At 39.2% G+C, this 7,042-nt stretch overlaps 1 long non-coding RNA gene across 2 annotated transcripts in view; it reads left to right on the forward strand.

The window, feature by feature from the left end:
* The first annotated feature begins 1,424 nt into the window (after positions 1 to 1,424).
* LOC111270036 (uncharacterized) overlaps positions 1,425 to 7,042 on the forward strand; it is a 12,614-nt gene continuing 6,996 nt past the window's right edge. Inside the window, exons 1-3 of one of the 2 annotated variants that reach the window (XR_015314804.1) lie at positions 1,425 to 2,570; positions 6,066 to 6,163; positions 6,736 to 7,006. This is a non-coding gene — a long non-coding RNA (uncharacterized LOC111270036). Of the gene's footprint in view, positions 2,571 to 6,065; positions 6,164 to 6,735; positions 7,007 to 7,042 lie in introns of those variants that run through there. The other variant, XR_002686094.2, reaches the window with a different exon arrangement.

Here is a 7,042-nt window from a genome sequence, read left to right on the forward strand (position 1 = left end):
ATGTAATAGAAAATTATCTTTTTAAAACATATTAGTATATCAAAATAATTGTATTTTCTATATTTTCAAAAGTTTTCCCATTGTACAGTATGGTAGTGCAATTCAATCCCTCTGTGCCTCCTTGATATCTCCGATCCAACACCATTAAACTCAACGAGTATGTAGGCGTCATCAACAACCGTGCGCTAAAGCTTTCCTCTAGTAGTTTCGCACGATCCACATTTATTGACCTAGGAAATATCAACTGATATCTCTTGATAATAGGTCGATGACCCAACATGCCATCTGTTCTTCTGTAAAGACGGGTCCCTCTATTACGAGCTATTACATGACGCAGACTAATACCAGAGTACCAGCCCTGTGACTGGAGTGGGTAACGTATTCGGCTGCCAATTTAAAGGTACGTAATGGTATAGGTTCAAATACAGATGACGAGACGCTTCGTTTTATGCAGAAAGTCAGTCAAATTCCAAATGGTGGTGCCTAAATACAAAACGTAAAGTACAAAATGATAGGTTTCCATTTAAAAGAGACAAAGATACAATTAGGCTGGGCGAAGAAGCCGAAATGAACATTTGTTGCTTGTTTTTTGCTGTTCGTTGCTCTAAACCTACGTTCGTGACCTTTTTTTTCCTTGTTGAACGAGCATCTGTTCCGTTAGCAAATTTTATAACAATGCACGGGCTCTGCTATTGTAGCATTATCATGCTGTATACAAAAATTCTATAGGCTAACATATACAAAAATGCAAGAAAGCCATTTTAGCCTATCCGTGTCCCTTTTTTGTGCTCTTTACAGCTTTAATATATTTAGATTATTTTCATATCATCTTAAAACGCTCGCGTGTTGCAACTGCTGTTTTCGGCAAACCTTTTTTGCGAGGTCTTCCTGCTTGTGTAGTTCGGTACTGGTCCGTCCCGTATGTGTAAAAGGTGTAAAGGTAAGACGTAAGTCCAACCTTAGAAGAGAAAAAACCTTCGAAATAGCATTCAAGGACGCCTTTGCCTAATCGTGAACTAATGTCTTAGTCAATTGTAAGCCTACCTCCTCATCCACCACTCGTATGCGACTGGCTACATAAAACTAGGTTGCACAGGTTTTAATAGATGTTGAGCTTGACGGCTTGCTCACCCCGAAACTAAAAATATATAAATCGTTACTTTGAAGCTCAGCTGAGCAGACGTTTCTAAATCTTAATCTCAGCAGATACGAGATGGCGCAGGTCAAGTTACAGTTTACTATTATGACGGACTCTAACATACCGTCAAAAACAATTTGCGGAAGATTACCTAGGGTCATCTAATTCTCTAATCTAAACAGATAAATACAGCAAATGTCAAGAAATTCTATACCTTTCATGTGCAGTTTATAGAAAATAGCGTACTTCTAACCGGCTTCAGTATAATTCTGCCTTTCACTTTTAAAACTGGCATGTCATCAGTAGTCTGAATTTCGAGGCAGACTGCGTCTTCCTTCGACGAAATCTACTTCAGGCACCCAGCACACGCATCGAAATCGAATTGGTCGTGCGGTGAGCCGACACCAGGGAAGCTTCCATAACGCCCTCGCGAACACCTAATTCTGTGAAACAAGTTTGCTATAAACGTATCGTAAGCGAAAACAAGTGCAAAGGCCTCTTCTCAGGTCCGTGTTTTTTTTCTACCACGTTCAATCTGGTGTACGAAGACAACTCTAGACGTCCTGGGACTTTGCATATTCACCCCAGATGCGGCCTTATATTACTAAGAACTGAAAAGATGGTCTTCACTGTATTTAGAATCAATGTCGAATATATCTGTTAGTCTACGGAGGAGCGACTTCACAAACGAATACTGATTTCCAAGTGACAGACCATCGCTGTGCGCAGCCTGATATCTCGGTTCAATCCGCTGTCCCGGCTCAAGCAGATTTAGGCACAGCTTTTACTGCCATATGACGGTTGACAGGAACGTTACAAACTGTGAAGTATAGGTTTTCACAAGCCTTGTGTATCCAGTTTGCTGAATGTTAGAAACCTTTTTCAGCTTTCGATTCTGCTTAAAATCGAAGATCCGGGTTAGTCAGCAATATATTATGTGGATAATACTGATATTTGCCTGGACTCTATTTTCGTTGTCAATAAGTGCAGTCACAAAACGGAATATGGTTCTACGCGCTATGATTCTCCTCGGTGCATCACTTCCAGGTGTCGCTCGGCTGAGGGTAGATCTGCTTTACACAAAGATGTGATCGTTATTTAACTGTTGATACAACCGACCTGCTCTTCATCGGAAAGTTCACGATACGACTTGTCCTAGAGAATTTTCACGTGATAGTTTTTTTAAATTTTTATTCAATTTAATGTTAAGGGCGCTTTTATTCGTTTATAGAAAACTGAGACGATTCACCTACAGGAATAACATGACACGCTAAATTTTACAATAATCGTCGGCATTGAATCGATCAAAGCTCAAACGTTTTCAATATGTTTCATACAGCTGGCCAATCTCTATTGCTCCAGCGTACTTATTTATTGCCTCCGCTAGTCGGACTGGACGACCGGTTCGAGCTGGGCTGGTCTATCATCTACGGTAAGCTACGATTCCTTTTAACAAGCCTGCATCTGGAAAACTTGTTTTAAATATTTTTGGTTATCTATAAATAATCAGACAGTTTGAAATAGCAAGCGTCTTTTAGAGTAGACGCGCGGCGTTCACTTTAGCCTTGGAACTAAGGACGTGTTAGGATTTCAAAATCAAGATTCCTGACGCACTTTTTATTTGAACCCAGTGGTAAAACTATTTTCAGTATTCCATATATGTAACACAAGGACTGAACAGGATAAACCTTATGTGAAAAATTCCTAGTCGGCCTCTGGCCTGTTATAACGGTCACATCGCCTGGCAGCGAGCTAATGAATTCTGACTAACTCTGTGATCCGCCAGAATATATAGTTATTTAAAAGCCCCATTTTAGTCAGCGGTGTTGGGTTTCGTTCGGTGAACGCGCATGTATAATCAACGAAGTATTGGTTACCGCATGTGATGTAATTAAGCGAGCGAAGTCATCAGCTATTATCCAACTTGCTCGTTTTTGAATCTAATGGTCATATAAAATCAGCTATTTAGTTGTAATAATGATAAGCAGTGGAAAGAGCTCCGATTTACAGACGTGTTTGACTGTACTTTAAAGGATATACTATGAGTCATCGAAAGATAGACAAAACAAAGACAGCAGCCAGTCATGCTGCAGTACTACCACGTTTTCCTACTGAATTTAAAGGTGGTCTAGGTTCAAAGTGTCGACACACTTTGTTCAGACCTAACGGCCCTAAGCAGTACTTAACGCTAGCACACAACGTACAGTTTCAAACACTTCTTATCGGGATATGAATGACGAAGACAAATGGGTGCGCCTACCAAACCCACAAATTAGTACCGTAATTTTTAAACTCGACAATAATTTTCTATTTAACATGCCCAGTTCGACTACAGGTTTAATGTTGATAAATAAGCAAGGCGGAAGCCTCAGTCCGAAGGGGGCTGTGGAAGTGAGCAATAACATAATGCACCAGGGATGTTAGTTCAGCAGAAATGCATTTTGTGTATGCAAATTTCTTTCGGCAAAACTGCTGGACCTTCATATTTTACACTTGGTGTGCCTACGTATATGCAATGGCCAGGCGAATTAAGCATAGAATTATGGAGTATTTTCGTATTCTGTATTACGAGAAATTTGAAAACGGTGGCCTTCCGTGAAGTCTACTTTATTGAATCTGACACTATAGAGCAAAAAAACATATCCCTCAGGTTCTCTCCAACTGCCAGCAGGCCACCAGGAAAGTTCCTACTATGAACAATGCAGGTATAATAAAATAATCAATTCGTAATAGATTGAGTACTATGATGAAGGGCTTGCTCTGAAAATAGTTCATCTTCTACCTGATCATCCACACAACCTAGAGCCAGCTTTCCAAAATTCAGATGAGTACTATCACTCAAGATTTATTAATATTTAGGCCAAAGCAAAGATACAACTAGGATTTTTCAGCCTTCGCCCTGCTCTATTTATTTACAATGGCGGTATTGTTATATTTGTTACAACAAACCCTCAACTGAATTTCGTTGCGTTCATACCTTAAAACTGTACACCGTATAGATCATCTACGTGAGGCACGGGTAAGGGCCATTTATTCCTTCTAGAAATAGATTTGAGCCTGCCTAGAAGACGTTTGGTTAAAGCGGACGGCCACTGAGGCTTACGTTATGAAAATAAGGCAGAAATTCTAATAGCCGATCAAACGTCAGCGTTGAGGTTAGACTGCCTTTAATCCATATAGCAGCAGAATGTTCACAGCCGAGCTGATGCAAGTAGACAGCCGAAACGCCCTTTGCTTTTTTCTCTCCGTATCCATAGATTTGTTTGAGCCTAAGACGGATTTGCTGCAATCATTTTTCGGTAATACAAGAGCTGTAAACTTACTAAATAGAGACTCTAATGTATGAAGCTGAACTTCGGTACCCATTACGTGTGGTGACATTTACCGCAACTTCCTTTAAACGATTGGGCAGAACTAATCCAAACGGGTTCTGTGTAACTGTGATATATATATATATATATGCGTGTGTGCATAAGATGACACTTCTGTTTTCTCTATTAGATAATAACCCTCAATTGGGCGGCTCGAGATTTTTATGAACTTGATAGTTCATAAAAATCTCATCATAGTAATGACGTAAACCAGTCAACATATTATTAACGCTAATATCTCACCCATAATGTGTGCCTATCAATTTTCAAAACATATTGAAATCGCACGATTTGTAGTTTTCTATTTAAGCTTAGCCGATGAAACAGATTATGTTTTCGAAGCACAGCACGTTGGTTGGGTATTTCTTTGGCAATTGGTTTTCCAGGTGATATAATCAGGCTCGGGATTCTATTTACCCATTACCTATAGTGTTTCAAGTTTCTTTTTCACTGTACCAATCACTCATAGACGCGCTTCAATCGTATGAACTGCAAAGCCAGAATAGACGGGATGCGTGACCGCACCGTGAAATGACACCAAGGATTTGTCGGTTTTTTTTGAATGGATTTTCCGGTTCGGTTATTGTACGTAGCTTCATATCATTGTCCTCGATTGCTGTTGCTAGCCGAGACAAAAAAGCGATTGTTTCGTCCTTTTTTTTTTGTCTTGTAACGAGAGCTCGCGTATACTGAAAAGATCAAATAAGCGACATTTTAAGAATACGATTCAGACATCGAGTCCAACTGAAAATTGTGGCGTATGCATTGCAGAACATCAGCCTGGAGCACATCGTATTACTTACAGACACCGTACCGTTACGCATTTTCTTTGTGTGTTTTAGCGTCACTTCTATGTCATCTCTATCAGATCCCTGTTCTCGTTATTACGTAATTTCAAATGTGTCATGGAATACATTTAATTCTTATAGAAAAAAGAATGTAATGACAAGCAAACTAAATAGTGCAAAATATCTGCCGGTAAGAATAATATTTTTGGCTTTATTCTTCTAGATAGAGAAGTACGTATATTACGCCGTTCCTATTGAGCGACTATTTCCGTTCGCGAGACGCTTCCGAGAGGGAAACCGTCATTTGCATAGCGTGCAATGGGGAGATGTGGAAAGCCGTAGCTGAAGACAAATACAACGACAAATCTTTGTAGGGCTACTTGAGCAGCAATAGTCGTTGGAAACGAACGGATTTATTTTCGGGAATCGTTCTAGTCGAGAACAGTAGACATCATTAAGGAATATGCAGGCCTCGTGATGCCGTATGTCAAATTTAAGCATATTTGTCATGCTAGTGGAGGACGCTACGAATGCCTTAAATAGCTAGATGTATAAAGCAAGTGCACGTAACCGTACATGTATATTTTTATGATATTGATAAGATTAGACAACTTGTTTCTTTCGGGACCCTGCACAACGCCATTGCAGAAATCGCACTCGGGGCATACAGCCCCTCTTAAATTCGTCTCATACACAAATCTTAGAATAGGCTGGCGAAGTTTCAGGCTTTACGAAACAAGTGAATTAAAGGACCATGCTCGTTTTTAGGTAATCTCAAATATAATGTCGGAAGAAAGTTGGAAAATATGGAACCGAATGTACCCCCTAGGCCGGTGGATAGTACGCAGTTACAGGCTAAAGTTCAGGTAACAACGGAAAAACGCGCTTCCAGTGAATTAATAAGCTCAGAAAAAAGTCACCACTTGTACGATTTTTACTTAACGAGTAAAGAAGGACACTCCGATATATACAGCTAACTAATTAATTTCCTATTACTGTATATTATTTGCGTAAAATGCCACGAACACATATTTGTGGCAAGTCGATGTTTTCTTACTTTTGTTAGTGAAAGTCTCTATTTTCCAATTGAATACTTAGATTGAGGTTCGTTTTAATGCACGCAACCGAACTACGAGTTGAAAGACAACGGCAGAGCGGCATAAGTAGGACGGAGTATATAACTTTTCCAAAATGTTGAGCAACAAAGCTAAAAATTACTCAGTTTTGAATTGTAATTATATTATTTGAAATCATGTGTTAATGCCTTTATGTTTCGAACACCTAAGCCTTTCGAAATGTACAAATATGAGACCTTAATTCCATCTAAGAAAACAGACGTTCATTAACTCTAATGTGCAGGTTTTGCGTTGTCTGTACTGCTTTGACTGAACGCTAATTAGAAGAAATCTGTTTTTCCTAAACATAATTAAAATTTCAGATTCGAGCAGCTCGAGAAGGCCATTCACGCTTCAAACGTAAACATGTTATTGAAATAAATCCTTTCAAATGATTCCAAACGGGACTAACTTTTACGTTAGTTCTGTACTCGATAAAATAAAGTTAAAAAATGTATTACCCGAATCCTCAACTAAAAATTTAAACACCCTGTCCTATAGCTTTCTATCCTTTAACGACTATGTTTGAACCTAACATACGTATTGTCGACAGGATGCCCCACAGGTGGCTGTGTTTAAGGAAAACGTTCATGAATAAAGCCACCTCTAATTGTATATATAAATTTGTGT

The sequence above is a fragment of the Varroa jacobsoni genome, unplaced genomic scaffold, assembly GCF_002532875.2.
Source record: "Varroa jacobsoni isolate VJ856 unplaced genomic scaffold, vjacob_1.0 scaffold_1432, whole genome shotgun sequence".
Lineage (NCBI taxonomy): Eukaryota > Metazoa > Arthropoda > Arachnida > Mesostigmata > Varroidae > Varroa > Varroa jacobsoni.